General features: G+C 39.8%; 1 protein-coding gene across 1 annotated transcript in view; it reads right to left on the bottom strand.

Moving 5' to 3' along the window:
• opn7d (opsin 7, group member d) overlaps positions 1-19,789 on the bottom strand; it is a 155,482-nt gene extending 135,693 nt beyond the window's left edge. The window contains exons 1-2 of the mRNA XM_067413072.1: positions 19,624-19,789; positions 19,344-19,504 (exon numbers count right to left, since the gene is read on the bottom strand). The gene's annotated coding sequence lies outside the window, so the exon portion shown is untranslated. The remainder of the gene's footprint in view (positions 1-19,343; positions 19,505-19,623) is intronic.
• Positions 19,790-19,845: the final 56 nt, after the last annotated feature.

The following is a 19,845-nucleotide window of genomic DNA, read 5'->3' as shown; positions in this document are numbered from 1 at the left end:
TCTCCCTTACGAAACAAAAATATATTGCAGTATATTGGAAAATATCATGTAATACATTAGGCAATATATTCACATATATGGGATTTAATATTTATATTCTCCAATATATTGCAGTATATGAAAGCGGCAATCATTTGTATATTTTGCAATATATTACAGGAATATATAATATATTGTATAATACCATCAATATATTATTCCATGTATTGACAATATATTATAATATATTTCAAGTAATATATTGGTAAATGTATTTTCCTTTTGTAAGGGCTGGCCTCTTATTGCTACCTGTCCCAACTGTTTTGGAATGTAAAAAACCCCAAAAAATTAATAAAATCCAAAATGAGCCAATATTTCACAAGACATTTCAAAATGTCTCGCTTTCAACATTATATATATTATCTATATTCTATTGTTATTCTATTGAATATAGATTATTCTATTATTATCTATATTCTATCTATATTCTATTGCGATTACAATAATACCAGAAATAAACACATAGATGAAAATTTAACTTAAGTAAGACATTTACTTTTGCTATGGTTTCATGTTTTGGAAACCGAGGGTAATACGATGTCATTAAAAGGCGACGCAAAGACATGTTCCGGGTGCTGGTTAAAATGGCTGATTTCTGATTAAAAGGGATACTTCACCGCTTTTTCATATTAAACTGTTATTCCCTTAACTAAGACGAGTTGATACATCCCTCTCTCGTCTGAGTGCATGCACTTAATCTCTCTGACGTGCGGTGACGATCTGATAGCATTTAGCTTAGCCCACTAAGCCCAGTTCATTCACTATGGTACCAAACATAGATCAAGTTAGAAGCCACCAAACACCTCCACGTTTTCCATATTTAAATACAGTTACATGAATAGTTGAACTACCTAGTATGGTGACATCAACTAAAACGTGGCACTTTTCTAAGCGGATTAAAAAGGAGAACTATAATGTATGGCGGAATAGCACTTCAGAGAGTACTTCGACTCAGAGCAGTAAAAAGTCCCGGCTGAAAAATCCTCCCTCACATCTCCCCCTCCCCCCTATTGACAGAAATGAGAGATGAGGGGGAGACGTGAGGGAGGATGTTTCAGCCGGGACTTTTTACTGCTCTGAGTCGAAGTACTCTCTGAAGTCAAGAAAATATATACCATTGTTCTGGCTTTTAGATATTTTGATCTAAAATATTACATATTGTGCCTTTAAAAAGCCTTTTACTTGCTAAAAAATATAAACTACCAATCCGATGACAGAAAGTATGTAGATTGTGTGACAGGTTTTTCTGCAAAGTTTTGATCATGTTGAAAATGTAGAGGACTTCAAATTTTGTGAATCAAAAATGATCCAGTGTAGGTTTTATAGGGTTTACAGTACATCCTTAATATTTCACAATTTATATTTGTACTGATTTGTCTCATGCTATTTTGTTTACCATTAAGTCATAACTTGCATGCATGAAGCTTTCTCTTGGAAATGCACTTGACATTTAGCTGAGATGGCAGATGCTGTCAACTAACACTAACACAGCTGTCTTAACACCAAAGCTCAAAATGCTTATTCAAAACAATAAGCAAATTAGCCAAAGTTCTACTCTGTCAAATCTAATACTAAACTCTCCAGTTCTGACAAATGAGCCATCAAGTGTATTTCAGAAATCAGGTAATTATCATTGCTGAGTGTTATGCATCAAGGTGCTGGGATTATTACAGAAGAGAAGAGTCACATTTATGTTATTGTGGCAGGTTCACCACACATATTGAAAAGATAGGAATCATTTAAGAACGAATATCACGAATGATAGAAGCTAGAATTTCAACATTCGTAGACATCCTCTCCAGATAACAGACCCTTCTGTTTGATTTCTAAGCCTTTGAATCTTTGCTATGGACGTGCTCGTTCGCTCTCCAAGCACCTAGGCTTCTCAATGTGGCGCTCTGAGTTACATAACCACGCAATTATTAGCACCAGCGCCACATGAAACATCAGAATCATGTCAGCCGCCTCTACACTTCTGAAAATGAAGTTTACTAAAGCCGATCAAGCACAGAAACTTGATGAGTCATGAAAAAAAAACTGAATCCTGACACTCAGAGACTGTCATGGTCAAGATTAAGAGGGACTAACAGATTTAATTTGTTTCCAAAATGGGCTCTGTTTAATCCCAAGCAGACCCTGTGTGAGATTATTTGAAGTTATTGACTTTTAACTTTCTTTTTTTGCTCTTTTCTTGGTGTCATATTTATGTCTGACAGTGTAAATGTTGAGAAGGTACTTTAATTATAGGATTTTGAATGAAAGTCTGAGATTAGCGTTAAAGCAAAGTTATATGATGTAAGGTGTGTGTGTGTGTGTGTGTGTGTGTGTGTGTGTGTGTGTGTGTGTGTGTGTGTGTGTGTGTGTGTGTGTGTGTGTTTGTGTGAACACTATGTTGTGGGGACACATCAAGGATTAATACCACATGATAGACAATACCAGAAATCATTGACCTTGTGGGGAAATTTGTTGATCCCCATGAGGAAAGCAACTTATAAATCAGACTAAGTGATGTTTTTTGAAAATGTGAAAATGCAGAAAGTTGTTGTATGGATAGGTTTAGGGGTAGGGTTAATGTAAGGGGAGATAATATACAGTTTGGGGGCATGTTTTTGTGACATATGAGGACACAAATGTGTATAATTACATGGTTATGACACAGGTATTACAAGGAGAGGGTGAAATATGAGGACATTGGCCATGTCCCCACTTTTCAAAATGCTTATAAATCACACAGGATGAGTTTTTTTGAGAAAGTAAAAATGCAGAATGTTTCCTGTGATGGGTAGGTTTAGGGGCAGGGGCAGTGTAGGGGGATAGAAAATACGGTTTTTACAGTATAAAAACCATTACGCCTATAGAATGTCCCCATATGTCAAAAAACAAACGTGTGTGTGTGTGTGTGTGTGTGTGTGTGTGTGTGTGTGTGTGTGTGTGTGTGTGTGTGTGTGTGTGTGTGCTCAAATCCCTGTAAATAATCCCAAATGGCACTGGCTGTCCGAAAAACTCCTGACGTATGACTGTGGAAAGACAGAATATCTGTTTATATTCATGAGAAAGTCTGACAGCCCATAAAAATACAACAAATATTTACTGTACTGGTCAGAAGTTTGGAATAATTACAATTACTTTATGTTTTTTGAAAGAAGTATCTTATGAGACTGCTTTTATGTGATCAAAAACACAGTAGATACAGTTATATTGTTACATTTTATTACAATTTAACAGAAATGTTTTCTATTTGAATATATTGTAAAAAGTAATGATAATGATAAGAACCTTAAATACTGAGCACTAAATAATAATTGAGCAGCAAATCAGCATATTAGAATGATTTCCGAAGGACCATGTGACTGCGGTGCTGAAGATGCTTTTTCAGCACAGGAATCAATTACATCTTTAAATATAAATTTTACAGTTATTTTAAACTGTCATAATGTGTTTTACTGTATGTTTTGATCACCATTTAAAAGGCTCATAGCTGTAGATATCCTTACATGAAAACATTTTTAATGTTTGAAACATTTTTATATGTTTAAAGAATAAAAATCTACATAGACAGGCAATATTAATTAGGTATTTTATATGACTGTATTGAAGGACCATAGGGCGATCATTTCTCAATGGAAAGCACTCTCCATCTCGCTTTCTCTAAGAATTGTCTTTTATTCCTCACTGACGCATGTGCAGTGCACATCCTTTTAATAACTGGATTGAAACAGCCAAAAACTCCATCAAAAGTGCCAATTCCGAGCTATTAGCGGCCGGCTGCTTGAGTGCTTATGTCAAGCTATTAGCGGTAGGCTACAGTCTTTGTTAGCTGTGGCTTGAATGGTTCCTGTGCATGTATACGGTGTTGCATCCAGACGACATTTTATTTTATTTTATTTTATTTTATTTTATTTTATTTTATTTTATTTTATTTTATTTTATTTTATTTTATTTTATTTTATTTTATTTTATGAAACACGACTTAATTGGTCAAACCTATCTCATGAGAGAACTCAAATACTAATCAATGAAAGTGCACAAATGTGGTCACATGACACAGGGGGCCATTATCTGTCTGTTTCACTCATTTCCACCCAGTTAATTACCCACAAAAAATAGGATTCACCTTCACTGGTAAGTAAAGAAGTACTTTCAGGAACTTTACATTATATATCATCAAATGTTTTAGATGGAAAAAAAAACTAAAAACTGTGTTGCCTCATTGTACCATAATGGAATCGCATAAGGCCATATCAGACACACTAGGTTACAAACATGTTATATTTGTAAGGAAAAGAGTTAAATTATCTAAATATATTTGCATTTTTGCATGATTTTGGTAATGCACTTTTAAGAATAGTAATTCCCGATAATGGTACATATTATGATCTGCACATTTTCTATAGCACTTAAAAGGTATAAAACAAAACTGCCAGTTGATGAGGGTGAGGATGAGGAGTCAAACTGTGATGAGGACGATCATAGTGACAATCTGGCAGGGGGGAAGTGAGGGTAAGATTGAAGATGAAGATGAGGAGGAAGATGGATTTGATAACTTGATATGATGGTAATACTAATTAATACCATTTGGAAATACTTGTGTGTTACTTGACATGTTAATTTTTTATTAAATATTACATTTGTAATACATATTAAAACTGGATAAATGTGTTTGTTCAAGTTTCAAATTGGTTAAATAGATGTTTTCAATAAATATACTTATTTTTTTCTATATGAAAATGTAAAATGTTTCAATGTTGCCTTAAGGCAACAAACTTTAACTCTTTCCCCGCCAAACACGGAAATTTCCGTTATTTGTGAGAAAACGCTTCCAGGCCAATAATGCAATTTTCAGTGTTTCCGTGTTTTCACTGTCGGGAGCTAGGGGGCGTTATTGCGCATCTTCTGAATGAGTACTGAATCTCCTGATCAAAACACACATGAGGAAGACGAAACGAGCGATCGCATGTAATCATATGCATATTAAAAATAACGTGATCATCCTCATTAAACAGCATATGAATCAAAACTGCCTAATGTTACTGAATGAAATGTGGACCCAGGATGAGCTACAGGACTGTGTAAGCATTAGGGGTGTTGATGGACTCGATCTACTCCATCTGAGTTTGATCATCGCTCTGAATCTGATCTGGAAACAGTCTTTCACAAAAATTTGATTTTCTCAGCTTTTTGTTCAAAATGTTACTTTTTTTATGAAACCTACCCATATTCAAGTGTTGATAAAAAAGGAACGCATGAAGCTAGAATAAAACGAATTTTGTTTAAAAGAAGAGGGTCAGATCTTTATTTTGATATATTGCATGCTCAGATATTCATTTAACAAAATATTCTATGGGCTATTAAATTTTAGTGAAAATTGTCAAAAACCCTGGCGGTGGCTGGCAACTTTTTTTTTAAACGCTGGCGGGGAAAGAGTTAAGAAAATAAATAGAATATTAAAGCTGCGAGCAGCGATGACGGGCCCAAGCCGGGGGCACCGCCACCCCGGTGGCATCAGCTTAACTGTGCACAGAAGGCCAATAGGCATTTAATATGGGAAAATAAATAAAGGGACTATGTCAAAGTCATTTGAATTCACCTCATTAACTGCAGCAACTGGTGCTGCTATGACCAGGAACCACAACACTCACATCTCTGAGATCAATTACATTTTATTCATTAATTTTATGTCAGATGATATCAAATGTCAATTTCAAAATGAGTGCAGAATACTGTCCAAATGCTGAAGTTGTATTATCCTTACACTTCTCTTAAAAATAAATTAAGCCAAATCACAGAGACCGCAACAATGATTTTAATATCAGTGTCAGGTAAGAGTAATATGCGTGCATATAATTTATGGAACTTTATTATAAACATCCACTTTTATAAGATCATGTGAAATTATTATTTTTTATCCATTTAAATTCTATCAATAAATAATTAGTTTAAAGAGGTGTCATACGTGATCTTTGCAAACACAGCACATGACCTTCTTTAAAGCCCATGTTATAGAAAACAATTAAAAGTATTAGGATATCACTTTCAATTATGTGCAAATGTATTTTTTGCAGCTCAAATTTTGTAAGTTCAGAAGACCAGTATTTAATTAAAGATATAATATATGTTTTAGTTTTTTACTTATTTTTCACAATAAAGTGATAGATATTTGTGATAGCCTATATGAAATTGTTAAATTATTAAAAAACAAGAGACAAGGTGACACACACAGAGTGAGAGAGACCCCCTCCAGACACACACACACACTAACACACACACACACACACACACACACACACACACACACACACACAGAGTGATCCTGGGGGGGGGGGGGGGTAACTAATTATATAAAACAATATTCTCAATGCCCTACAAATAAACTGGTTTTATACATTTATTTTTTTATTCAAACCCAGAATATGTTTAATCATTTAATGCAGGCCAAAGCACAGCATTGAGAGGTAATCTTTTTAGCGCACACGCACACGCACACACACACACACACACACACACACACACACACACACACACACACACACACACACACACACACACTCATGTCTGGTTCACTATCTTTCTGGGGACTCATAGACGTAATGGTTTTTATGCTTTACAAACCATATATTCTGTCCTCCTACACTGCTCCTACCCCTAAACCTACCCATCACACAAAACTTTCTGCATTTTTACATTTTCAAAAGAACTCATTCTGTCTGATTTATAAGCTTTTGTACCCATTGGGACCTCAATTTAGGCCCCTACAGTGACATGTGTCCCCATGAGTCTGTGTGCATTCAGGTTGAAGTCCCCACCAGGCTAGAACAACACACACACACACACACACACACACACACACACACACAGTAGTAATGCTGAAGTATGCTGCAGGCAACTCAAATCAGCTCAGCCCATCCCCCCATCCACAACAAACCCCCCCCACCCCCCACCCCCACCCCTGCCCCTGCCCCTCACACACACACACACACACACTCATGTCTGGTTCACTATCTTTTTCTGGGGACTCACCATAGATGTAATGGTTTTTATGCTGTACAAACCATATATTCTGTCCTCATACACTGCTCCTACCCCTAAACCTACCCATCACACAACTTTCTGCATTTTCACCTTTTCAAAGTAACTCATTCTGTTTGATTTATAAGCTTTTGTACCCATTGGGAAGTCCCCATGAGTCTGTGTGCATTCAGGTTTAAGTCCCCACCAGGCTAGAAAACCATTCACACACACACACAGAGGTAATGTTTTTTTGCTTGAAAACTTATACAATATTGCCCTCTACTGGTCATTTAAGTGAGAGCATAAGTTTTGAAAAAAAACAAAAAAAAAAAACAGTGTGATATAGAGAATAACCAGCAGGTGGGAGTGTAGCCTTATTTATGAACCAGGCACTTGTGTTCTTATTTTGTGTTTTTTAGGCTTTTGCTACGGGAACACCGTTTGAGATATCCAATAACCGTTCGCATTTTAGCATCTTCTGTATATTTACTTCATGTTGTCCGAGTTGAGAGGAGATTGAATGAATCGCTTTTGAGGAGAAGGTAAAAACTCAGAGCTCGCTTTGCCACTTCTTGTTATCTTCCAACCAAATTATCTGACTTCCTGTTGGTCAGAGCTAATGACTGTAAATTAGAAAGTTGTCCGGCTCGAAATGTACAATATATATACCGAGTTTGGTGAATGTAGATAAAACTAACCCCCCCACTTTGGACAAAAGTGACACACTTCCTGCTGCCAGTTGGTGGCGCTATAACTTTGACTCACAAAAGTCATATCCATGTGATCGGCCTCTTACAACGAACACACAGCTGAAGTTTCATCAAAATGAATTAATGTACGCAAAAGTTATAACACACTTCCTGTTTCCCTTTTCTCGCCATAAATTTGTCTCTTCGCCACGGCCAAACCGTTTGAGATATCAAAAAGTTGCTTGCAATTTAGCATCCTCACTGTCTTGACTTCAGGCTGACCGAGTTTGGTGCTGATCGGATGAATCGTCTAGGAGGAGTACCGCAAATTCCAGAGCATGCGTTTTCCGAACAACCCATTATAGCTCACTTCCTGGTGGGCGAAGCTTATGACTATGAGTGCGGAAGTTGTTTGGCCCGATGAGATCTATAAGTGTACCGAGTTTCATACATGTACGTGCAAGTGTGTTTAATATATAGACCCTGCTTTTCAAGGGGGCGCTGTTGAGCCCCCCTGCCACGCCCGGGGCAAAGGCCTCTACCAGACCCTGTTGGCCGCGCATTCCGATGTGTGTGCAAAGTTTCAAGAGTTTTCGAGCACGTTAAGTGCCCCAAAAATGCCCAAAAGGCGAAAAGATAATAATAATAATAATAATAATAATAATAATAATAATAATAATCCTTAGAAGAACAATAGGGCTCTGCGCCCTTTCAGGGCTTGGGCCCTAATAATAATAATCCTTAGAAGAACAATAGGGCTCTGCGCCCTTTCAGGGCTTGGGCCCTAATAATAATAATCCTTAGAAGAACAATAGGGCTCTGCGCCCTTTCAGGGCTTGGGCCCTAATGAATTGTTATAATGTCCCATTTTAAGCAGGAAAAACACCAAAAATATTTTTTTACTGATTGATATCATATTGCGCACCATAGAGGGTTAATGTTTTTGCCTTGAACCATTCTCCTGGAAATTTTGAACTGTGGGCTGTTCGCTATAGTTCGTTATTTATCATGTGGCGCAGTAAGCCGACACTAGAACGGGCACTTCGGTGCAACCGACTATGAGAACCGAGTAGATACCTGGTAGATAACGGTTCTACATGTAGGCTATAAAATCTAGCAAACGTGTTGGGTGTCGCCCAGCCCGCAGCTCTACAAATATCTGTCAGCGAGGCACCACGAGCCACCGCCCAGGAAGAGGCTACACCCCTGGTGGAGTGGGCTCTAATCCCGGGCAGGCAGGGCACGTCTTGGGACTCATAAACCAAGACAATGGTATCCACTATCCAGTGACCCATCCTCTGTTTGGAGACAGCCTTTCCCTTCTGCTGTCCTCCGTAACAGACGAAGAGCTGCTCTGAGGTCCTAAAGCTTTGTGTTCTGTCCACATACGTCCGAAGTGCTCGGACAGGACAGAGAAAAGCCAGAGCTGGGTATGCCTCCTCCGAAGGCAGCGTTTGCAGGCTCACCACCTGGTCCCGGAAGGGAGTGGTGGGAACCTTGGGAACGTATCTGGGCCGGGGTCTCAGGAATACGTGAGAGTAGCCTGGCCCTGAATTACAGGCACGATTCGTTGCCCGAAAATGCCTGCAGGTCCCTCTTGATAGAGGCCAATGCAGTCAGGAGTACTGTCTTTAGAGACTAAATTTTTAACTCCACTGACTGCAAAGGCTCAAAGGGAGGCCTCTGAAGTGCACTGAGCACCAGAGACAGGTCCCAAGAAGGTATAGAGGGGAGGCGATGCGGATTTAATCTACTCGCGCCCGTCAGGAACCTGACGATCAGGTCGTGCTTCCCCAAAGACTTACCCAGGCATGTGATACAGCGCTTGTGAACATCAGCGGGCGCCAGGGAACGAACACATCCAGAAACGAACGGGTGTAAAGACATCCTGAAAAGGACGGCACGTCACCCGTGTAGCTCTTTTTGTAAGGAAAATTTGCTCTTTTAGGTGTCTTAAAAAGAGCATAAAATGTGCCAAGAAAACATCCCCCACACCATTACACCACCATCACCAGCCCACACAGTGGTAACAAGGCATGATGGATCCATGTTCTCATTCTGTTTACGCCAAATTCTGAATCTAACATCTGAATGTCTCAAGAGAAATTCGAGACTCATCAGACCAGGTAACATTTTTCCAGTCTTCAACTGTCCAAGTTTGGTGAGCTTGTGCAAATTGTAGCCTCTTTTTCCTATTGTAGTGGAGATTAGTTGTACCCGGTGGGGTCTTCTGCTGTTGTAGCCCATCCGCCTCAAGGTTGTGCGTGTTGTGGCTTCAGAACTGCTTTGCTGCAAATCTCGGTTTTAACGAGTGGTTATTTCAGTCAAAGTTACTCTTCTATCAGCTTGAATCAATCTGCCCATTCTGCTCTGACCTCTAGCATCAACAAGGCATATTCGCCCACAGGACTGCTGCATAATGGATGTTTTTCCCTTTTCACACCATTCTTTGTTAACCCTAGAAATCGTTGTGCGTGAAAATACCAGTAACTGAGCAGATTGTGAAATACTCAGACCGGACCGTCTGGCACCAACAACCATCCCGCGCTCAAAGACCTGTTAGTCTGCCTTTAAAATGTCCACCTCCACTCCATTTATTATCCTAAATTAGATTTTTTTGTTTCACCTGTTTAAGGTCGTTAGCTGCATAAAGACACCTGTCCACCCCATACAATCAGTAAGAATCCAACTACTAACATGGCCAAGAGCAAAGAGCTGTCCAAAGACACTAGAGACAAAATTGTACACCTCCACAAGGCTGGAAAGGGCTATGTGGAAATTGCCAAGCAGCTTAGTGAAAAAAGGTCCACTGTTGGAGCAATCATTAGAAAATGGAAGTGTTGACACAACTGTCAATCTCCCTCGGACTGGGGCTCCATGCAAGATCTCACCTCGTGGGGTCTCAATGATCCTAAGAAAGGTGAGAAATCAGTCCAGAACTACAAGGGAGGAGCTGGTCAATGACCTGAAAAGAGCTGGAACCACCGTTTCCTAGGTTACTGTTTTTAATACACTAAGACGTCATGGTTTGAAATCATGCATGGCACGGAAGGTTCCCCTGCTTAAACCAGCACATGTCCAGGCCCGTCTTAAGTTTGCCAATGACCATTTGGATAATGCAGAGAAGTCATGGGAGAAAGCCATGTGGTCATATGAGACCAAAATAGAACTTTTTGGTCATAATTCCACTAAACGTGTTTGAAGGAAGAATAATGAGTACCATCCCTAAAACACCATTCCTACTGTGAAGCATGGAGGTGGTAGCATCATGCTTTGGGGGTGTTTTTATGAACATGGGACAGGGCGACTGCACTATATTAAGGAGAGGATGACCAGGATTTTGCAGAACAACTTCCTTCCCTCAGTAAGAGCATTGAAGATGGGTCAAGGCTGGGTCTTCCAACATGACAATGACCCGAAGCACACAGCCAGGATAACCAAGGAGTATCTCTGTAAGAAGCATATCAAGGTTCTGGCGTGCCTAGCCAGTCTCCAGACCTAAACCCAATAGAGAATCTTTGGAAGGAGCTCAAACTCCGTGTTTCTCAGCGACAGGACAGAAACCTGACTGATCTAGAGAAGTTCTGTGTGCAGAAGTGGGCCAAAATCCCTCCAGCAGTGTGTGCAAACCTGGTGAAAAACTATAGGAAATATTTGACCTCTGTAATTGCAAACAAAGGCTACTGTACCAAATTTTAACATTGATTTTCTCAGGGGTTCAAATACTTATTTTCAGCTGTATCATACAAATAAATAGTTGAAAAAATCATACATTGTGATTTCCGGATTTTTTTTGTTTAGATTATGTTTCTCACAGTGGACATGCACCGACGATGACAATTTTAGACCCCTCAATGATTTGTAAGTGGGAGAACTTGCAAAATAGATGAGGGTGTTCAAATACTTATATATCTATATATTCACAAAGCATCTCAAAAGTTTCTGTGCTCATTGTGGCATGCAAACAAGATCTCACAGCAAATCATAGTAATTTTTTAAAGATTTTTGTTAAATTGCATGTATTTGATGAGTTGCCCGGTTTGTATGAATTTGCATGAATTATCTACCCCAAACTCGCCCCTAAACCTACCCTTCACTGGGGTTTAGACAAATTGAAATGGCACGTAAAATGCATTATAAGGCCAAAGTTTGAGAAGGCTCCAGCTGCGGCCCTATTGAGCATTCCTTGTAGCGTCGAGTTTCTCAAGGCACATGGGTATGATGTCATATGCGTGATCCCCCCCCCCCCCCCCAAACCAGTTCAGCAGAAATGCCCTGCAACCGATTCTAAACATTTAATTTGGCCATGTCAATCACAATAACGATTGCCTACAGCCAACCCTGATCCCTAAACCCACCCATCACAAGAAACATTCTGTGTTTTTAAATTTTCAAAAAAAAAACATAATTTAGTACGTTTATGAATCCTGTGGACACACACACACACACATACACACACACACACACACACACACACACACACACACACACACACAATGGTTCATTTCGGCATAGACATACATGTGGATAGCTCAAAATGCGTACAGATAACACGCCACTTGGCTTTAGAAAGTGATGTGTATGTTTACGCAATGTCATGATGTCATGTTGCAAAATGCTAGATCTTATTTTGAAGCTTCTTTTTGAGAAAAATGAACTAGTGGCGAATGTTGAACATGTTAGTCCGGATGTTGACAGCTAGCAGTTCAGCAGAAGAGGTGAAGAAGAAGAAGGGGGCGTTACAGTCTGTGAAAACGATAACCCCCACCAGCACGATAACGCCCATTTGTGGCCGCAGTTGGATTATATTGAGTATAAGTTTTGGGATGCCTACCTTTGCACATGCACATGAACTTTAATGACATCTGTAGACACAAAATTCAAACTTTCATCCATATATTTTAATGGACCTTGCTTTGTGCACTGGTGTGCAGTCATGTTGAAATAGAACGGGGCCAAAACTGTCCACATAAAGTTGGGAGTCTAAAATTGTCCAAAATGTATTGGTATGCTGAAGCATTGAGAGTTATTTTCACTGGAAATAAGGGGCCAAACACAACCCCTGAAAAACAACCCCACACCATAATGTCCCAGAACTGTCCCAGAACTGTCTGACTCACTGTCGCTTCACACAAGACCTCACTGGCATTCACAAGCAGAGGTTCATCCGATCCTTTTTTTTTTTTTTTTTGATCTACACCTCAATTTATCACATTTAATAAAAGTGTCTTACATTTCGATTTCCATTTTATTCCAATTTCCACTGTAATTTTATTCTCTTGAACCCATGGGATAGAAACTCTGCTTTATTCATAATTTAGCAACAATATATTGTCTGAAATATTTATTGTAGCATTTTGGGTTCAGCTTCACATGAAATAAAAAAGGATATATCTTTATTTTACAGTGTCATTGTTACATATGTTGTATGTAATTAAGGACTATAAATGATGCATAATTACATGCAATCAACCCTAAATTAAACTCTAATCCTAACCCTATAGTTACACAATATTACTCTTTATTTAAATGTATAATTACAGTGTAACAAAGACACCTAAAATAAAGTGTAGCCAAAAAACAAATAAATAAATAATACTATAGTATACTTTTTATACTATGCAGTATGCAGTACGCATTGTTGTATCCCATACAAAACACAGCAAAGCTTTTAGTTAGTTGTACCCAGAGGCCCACAATTGTTTTAAACCATTTTAGCCCACTGTATATGATCAGCAGCACTTACTGTAACTAAAAACCCATTACAACAAATATTGCTCCCACACACTGCCTATAAGAATTATATTTCATCCTTAAACACCCAGAGGTAGAACACCCAGAATGCGTTTGTCTGTTTGTCAGTGGACAGTGTTCTCCTCGTCTCCACACACCACTGAACCGGAACTGTCATTTGGCTTGCTGTTTTTTTTATTTTTTATTTTTTTATTTTTTTAACCTTGTTCTCCTTGTCTTTTTTAAAATATGATTTCTAACTAAATATTTATTATTATTATTATTATTATTATTGTTGTTGTTGTTGTTGTTGTTGTTGTTGTGGTTTAAATCCTACATTGAAAATGAATTGGGTATTTTGGTTTCAATGCAGTCAGTTTGCATTGCTGTTCAGTCAGTGAATTTCCATAAATAATGTAAATTTCAGTTCATAGAATATGTTCATTGGTTCAAATTGAAGTGGACGCTACATCACCTAGACACTGCCTTAAAAGTGTCCTTCAGACTTTTCTACACAAACAAGAGGAAGTCTTCTGAAAGATACCACAGAGAGACTGACAAACATTTTGAAGAAGCTAGACTTTTAAAAATAAAGGCATCCTTTATTTTCAATGAAGAGCCTTTAACATCGATGGAACCTTGCCATTGCATAAGGTTCTTTGGATAATTAATATGTTCTAGAAAATTGTTATTCTAAGAACTCTTTATTGAATGTTTTTTTTGGGGGGGGGGGAACTTAAAATGGATATTCTACTGCATCTTTTGTTTGTTTGTTTGTTTGTTTTTGCATTACACAACTTTTTGGAGCATTTATTTTTTTTAAAGTGCTGTTCAGTAGCAGAGAACAAAATAAAGACACACCAGTAGTCAGAGAGGATCGCACAATAGACATTTCATTCAAAATGATCATATCTGGTGTTTGCCAAATAACATAATAATGACCAATTTGGGACTGGAGTTGTGTGGCTAGATGAGACAACGTGGTTTTCATCATAAATTTAAAGCAATATGTGTGGTGAAAATCTACTTCCAGTTTTAATCAACTTAGGACAGTGGTCAAGGCTAAATCTCAGTACAACTGAGGTATCTAATATGGCATCTAATGGGGTGGAGCGTAGCAGTGCTTAACGCTCAAGGATGGAAAATGGAAGGTTCTGGATCGATGCCCCCAAATAAGTGAGCCATAAGTCAACACCATTGTGGAGGGCACTCAAACCCGGGTTATTCCAGGGGGCCTGTCCTTGTGATAAGCTTATGGCGCTATTCTGTGGTGACATCACATGAAACAGCAGAAACAACAGCAGCCCTGGTCATGTGGAAATGCATTCAATTACAAAAGTGTACATTTAATTTATGTATTAAAAATTTGCGGGTCAGTAAGTAAGCTAGAAAACGTTTTAAAGAAATTAATACTTTAAATCAGCAATGGTACATTAAATTGATCAATTGTGATGGAAAGGACATTATTATATTACAAAAGAGTTCTATTCCAAATTTTTTTTTTTTTTTTTTGAAGTTTCTGTTCATCAAAGACTCCTGAAACTCAAGCAAGAAAAATCTCTCGGTTACTAATGTAACCTCTGTACTCTGATGGAGTGAATGGGACATGGTGTTGAATTCTGACACTAGGGATCGCACTTTGGAGTTGGGAGCATTTCTGATACTTCAGAAAAAGCTAATGAGAATTGGTAAGTGGAATTTGCACAAGCCACCTCCCTGGACATACGGGTATAAAAGGAGCAGGCACTCATTCAGGTTTGTGAGGACTTCCCTGACCTTATCTGTTTTTTATTATCATTTTTAGGGATATGGGATCTATAGCCAATGCAGACCAGAGCATTAAGGAAGCACTTTTCCTCCCAGAGGGGAGAATGACACTATGATGACCACATCCTACTTGCGACGGGATTCTGCATAGGGGAAGATACAGGTTTAGCATCAGATAAACTGTATCATGGACAATACATAATATAAGACCAAGCATCAGGTAATCACTACATATGGACACCTAGCTCCAGTATACGGGCTGACCGAAAGGGCATGCATCATGAGTCCTAGGCCTGGCGTCGCATTCCTCTGGCAAAATCGACTGCCGCAGGGTGCTGAAAAGTAACCCATACAGGATTCGCCAGACTCACACGGACAAAAAGCACACATTATCACACTTAGGGGAGGAGAAAGGTACTGTGTGCAAGTGGAGAATTCAAGCCAGTTTCCCGCAGTTTACCTGCTCGTACCTGACAATAATACGGGACTAAACTGGCTCAGATTGTAAAATCTCACGGAGGCAATAGTTGTCGCCTAGCCCATCAGTCTGCAGATGTCTGTTCGGGAGACACCGTTGACTAGTGCCAGGAGGATATGTTCGGATTCTAAAAGGGCAGAGCACGTTTCCCTTTGACTGATTTTCAAAGGCTATAGCATCCCCAATCTAGTGGCTAAACATCTATTTGGAGGCGGCCTTCCCCTTCTGCTGTCCCCCAAAACAGACAAAAAGATGCTTAGAGTATCTAAACCTCTGTGTGCGGTCCAAGTAAATATGCAAGAAGTGTACTGGACACAGCAACATTAAGGCTGGGTCTGCCTCGTCTTGAGGCAGCGCTTGCAAGTTTACCACTAGATCCCTAAAAGGGGTACTGGGAACTTTGGGCACGTAGCCCGGTTGGGTCTCAGTATTACGAGTATGCCGGACCTAACTCAAGGCACATTTAATTGATAAAGAACGCCTGCAGGTCTGCCTCACAGAGCAATTATGTCTATGGTGTCTAAGTGCTGGTGTCAATCACTGCTGTCTTCCACATCCCATCCAGTGGCCATACGTGGAGGTTCCAGAGCTCTGGGAGCAGGTGCCAAATTGTGCCCCATCCCTGAGAAAAGAGGTCCTTCCTCAGAGGGATCTGCCAGCAAGGGGATGTCTTCAGGAGCATGAGTTCTGAGAACCAAGTCCGGGTGGGCCAATATGTGCAACCAACAGGACCTGTTCTTTGTTCTCTCTGACCTTGCACAATGTCTGTGCAAGCAGGTTTCTTGGGGGAAACACACATTTACGCAGACCCCGGGCCAGCTGTTTGTCAGTGCGTCCGTACTGAGGGGGGCCTTGGTAAGCGAATATCACAGAGGGCAATGGGAGGATTCCTGGGAACCAGACTGTGCTTTGCTGAATCCACTCCAGATCATCTTGACCACCTGGGTGTGGAGTCCCCAAATGCTTCGACAGTGTGTCCACTGCACGCTTGAGGTCCCCTGGGATGTGACTGTACAGCAGTTTTAGGACTTTAGACCCTTATCCAAATCTGAGCCCTGAGTGAGAAATCAGGTGCCCCATGTGATGCAATGCAATGCAAAGCTCCACCGGGCACAATGTGCGTGACCAGGAACAGGAGGCATGTGGGTTATTAACCCAGCCAAAAGGTTACCCTCATGTTGCCCTCATGTTGTTCTCAGCTCTACCTGTTGCCACCTTGTGGATGCCAGAAGGATCTGTTGCGGGGAACGGCTGAGGTGTTTCTCTCTCTAACCAGAAAGGAGAGCCACTTTGTGAATTATCAGAGGTGTTTGGAGCTATCAAGTGCGACCCCTAGTTTCAGCATTCTACATCATGTCAGATAGGGAACTTATTTTCAACTCTGATAATACAACACGATCACTTGAGAAGGCGAATCAATTGTACGAGTGTGCAATGTCGTGTAATATATACAACAAAATGAGTTTTGGCGTGCATATGATACGCACTTTATAGTGTTTATATTACACGCTCCTGGGTAGGATGGGGGTGGGGGTGGAAGTTGTGTGCGTATAATACGCCACAAAATGCACATCATATGCACGCAAAAAAATGCGTACCTATATACATTCCACGGGAATGATCGGGCTTGATAATAAGAAATGTTTCTTGAGCAACAAATCAACATAGATTTCTGCTGAAAATTCAGCTTTGCATTACAAGAATACACATTTTACACTACATTGTAGTGGATTGATCAGGAACATATTGGTGAACTAACTCGGCAAGGTACAGTGGTGCAGGGCCATGAATGGCTTTGTAGACTAAAACTAACAGTTTAAACTGGATGCGGCTGGCCACAGAAAGCCAGGGAAGTTGGTTGAGGATGGGTGTGATGTGGACAGATTTTTATTAAAACTCGGGCACCAGAGTTTTATACCATTTGGAGGCGATGTATAGCCTTTGTCGGTAAGCCGCTGTATAGAGCATTGCAATAGTCAAGTCGCAAGGTTATGAATGTGTGAAAAACGGTTTCAGCATCATTAAAGTTGTGGGATCGGTGGATACGTACAATATTTCCTAAGTGGAAAAAGCACGTCTTAACTGTCTGACCAATATGTGAGTTAAAAGATAATGAAGAGTCAAGCAATTCTCCCAGATTGCACACAGTTTTTGAAGGGTTAATCCGAACACCATCAATATTAATGTAAATGTCATCACGTTGCATATTTTGAGATTTAGGGCCAATCAACAAGATTTCAGTTTTATCAGTATTTAATTGTAAGACGTTTTCAGTCATCCAGGTTTTAAGTTCCTGAAGGCATGAGTTAACAGAAGCGGAAGGATGAGCTAAGTTGGGTTTAATAAATCTGAATATCATCAGCATAACTGTGAAAGTAAAGACCATGTCGTCTGATTATCTGACCTAGTGGCAGCACGTGAATGAGAAATAAGAGAGGACCAAGTACAGAACCTTGAGGTACACCATGAGTGATAGTAATGGTACTAGATCGATCTTTACCTATCCTTACAAAACTGCTGTCTATCCGATAGATACAGGGTCAACCATTGAAGAGCACTAGTAATGCCTTTCGGAGATAGTCGGGAAAGGAGCGTGGAGTGGCACAGTGTCAAAGGCTGGACAGAGATCGAGCAGAACGGGTACACTGTGTGCACCAGAATCAGAAATCAGAATTCACATGTTGCTTGTATTTCAAAACAATTCTCTGTTGCAATTGTGCCTATCTAATACAGAATGGAAGACATTATATTCCAGAAGAGCCAATCCACAATTACTTTTGACAAGAGAGATTTGCTTTGCAAATAACTGTAATTGTCAATAACATTTAGATCAGGATATAGGGTTTTGTGTTCTGAAACTGTTGGCGAAATATAAAGCCCGTAAAGTATATTGCTGTAGGAGATGGTGACTCACGTCAGCAGTCAGGAAGCAGTTGCTATCATTGTTTGTCACAACGTCCAGGCTAGATGCCAAAATGTCCATTCATCTGAAGGAGCATGTCATGTGGAAGTCATTGCACAAAAAAAAAAAAAAAAACACTAACGAGACGAGACGAGCTGCAACATTTGCTAGGGAATTAAGCACAACCTAAATGTTTTGCGATGCCTTTTTTTATCAATAACTTTACACACTAAACTAATTTTAAGCATTTTGAAAGCTCCAATCAAGGCCAAAATGATTATGCTCCACACAGTAGCAATTCATTTAGAATTATTCATTATTCATGCATGATATAAATCCCTTTCACACACTCTATATTTACACTACCTTATCTGTACCATACAATAACACTAAAGACTGGAGTAATAGCTGCTGAAAAACTCAGCTTTGCCATCACAGGAATAGATGACATTTTAAAAAAATTTTTTTAATGACTTTACAGTTTTTTACTGTATTTTTGATCAAATATATTCAATATTCAGTGCAATAATTCACGTTTTTACTTATATTTGCAATGCACATGAAACAAATGTGCATATGGGAAACTCTAGAAGGTCGTGGAAGTGTCCGGCTCTCCAGTGCATCCCGAAATTTGTCCCAGAGGAACTTTTAGTGGAAAAGCATACATCAAGCATAAGATAAAACATTCCCACACGCCTGCTCTTCTGAAACTTTAGGTTCGGCTTACCTTTCAGGGAGAGGCTGGATTTCCTCAGCTGCACTCATGGAGGCCAAAGGTGATCCAGGGCAAAGCAGCAGCGAGAGGGGAGAGGATGTGTCGGTCCTCAGACTGACGGAGAAAGAGCGCTAGACTGGAGCTCGGAGAGACTGCGCAGAGCGAGCAAGCATCTGGCACGCATACAGACACACAGATAGAGAAATGTGCACTCACACACACATCCAAGCAAGAGTAAGGACAGTTCGGACAGACAATTGCAGAGGTGTGATGTGCATTGGGCTTGACTCACTCATTCAGGCTGCACACACAAACACTCTCTCTCTCTCTCTCTCTCTCTCTCTCTCTCTCTCTCTCTCTCTCTCTCTCTCTCTCTCTCTCTCTCTCTCTCTCTCTCTCTCTCTCTCTCTCTCTCTCTCAAATGTTTTCCCGTATGGTATGAAGAGGGGCTCAGTCCAGAACGCTGACAGTCCAAGCATGGCAAGAAATAAACTGAGGCTTGTTGTCTGCCCAA

The sequence above is a fragment of the Pseudorasbora parva genome, chromosome 13 (genome assembly GCF_024679245.1).
Source record: "Pseudorasbora parva isolate DD20220531a chromosome 13, ASM2467924v1, whole genome shotgun sequence".
In the NCBI taxonomy this organism is placed as follows: Eukaryota; Metazoa; Chordata; class Actinopteri; order Cypriniformes; family Gobionidae; genus Pseudorasbora; species Pseudorasbora parva.
This window is presented reverse-complemented; position numbering and strand designations above follow the sequence as displayed.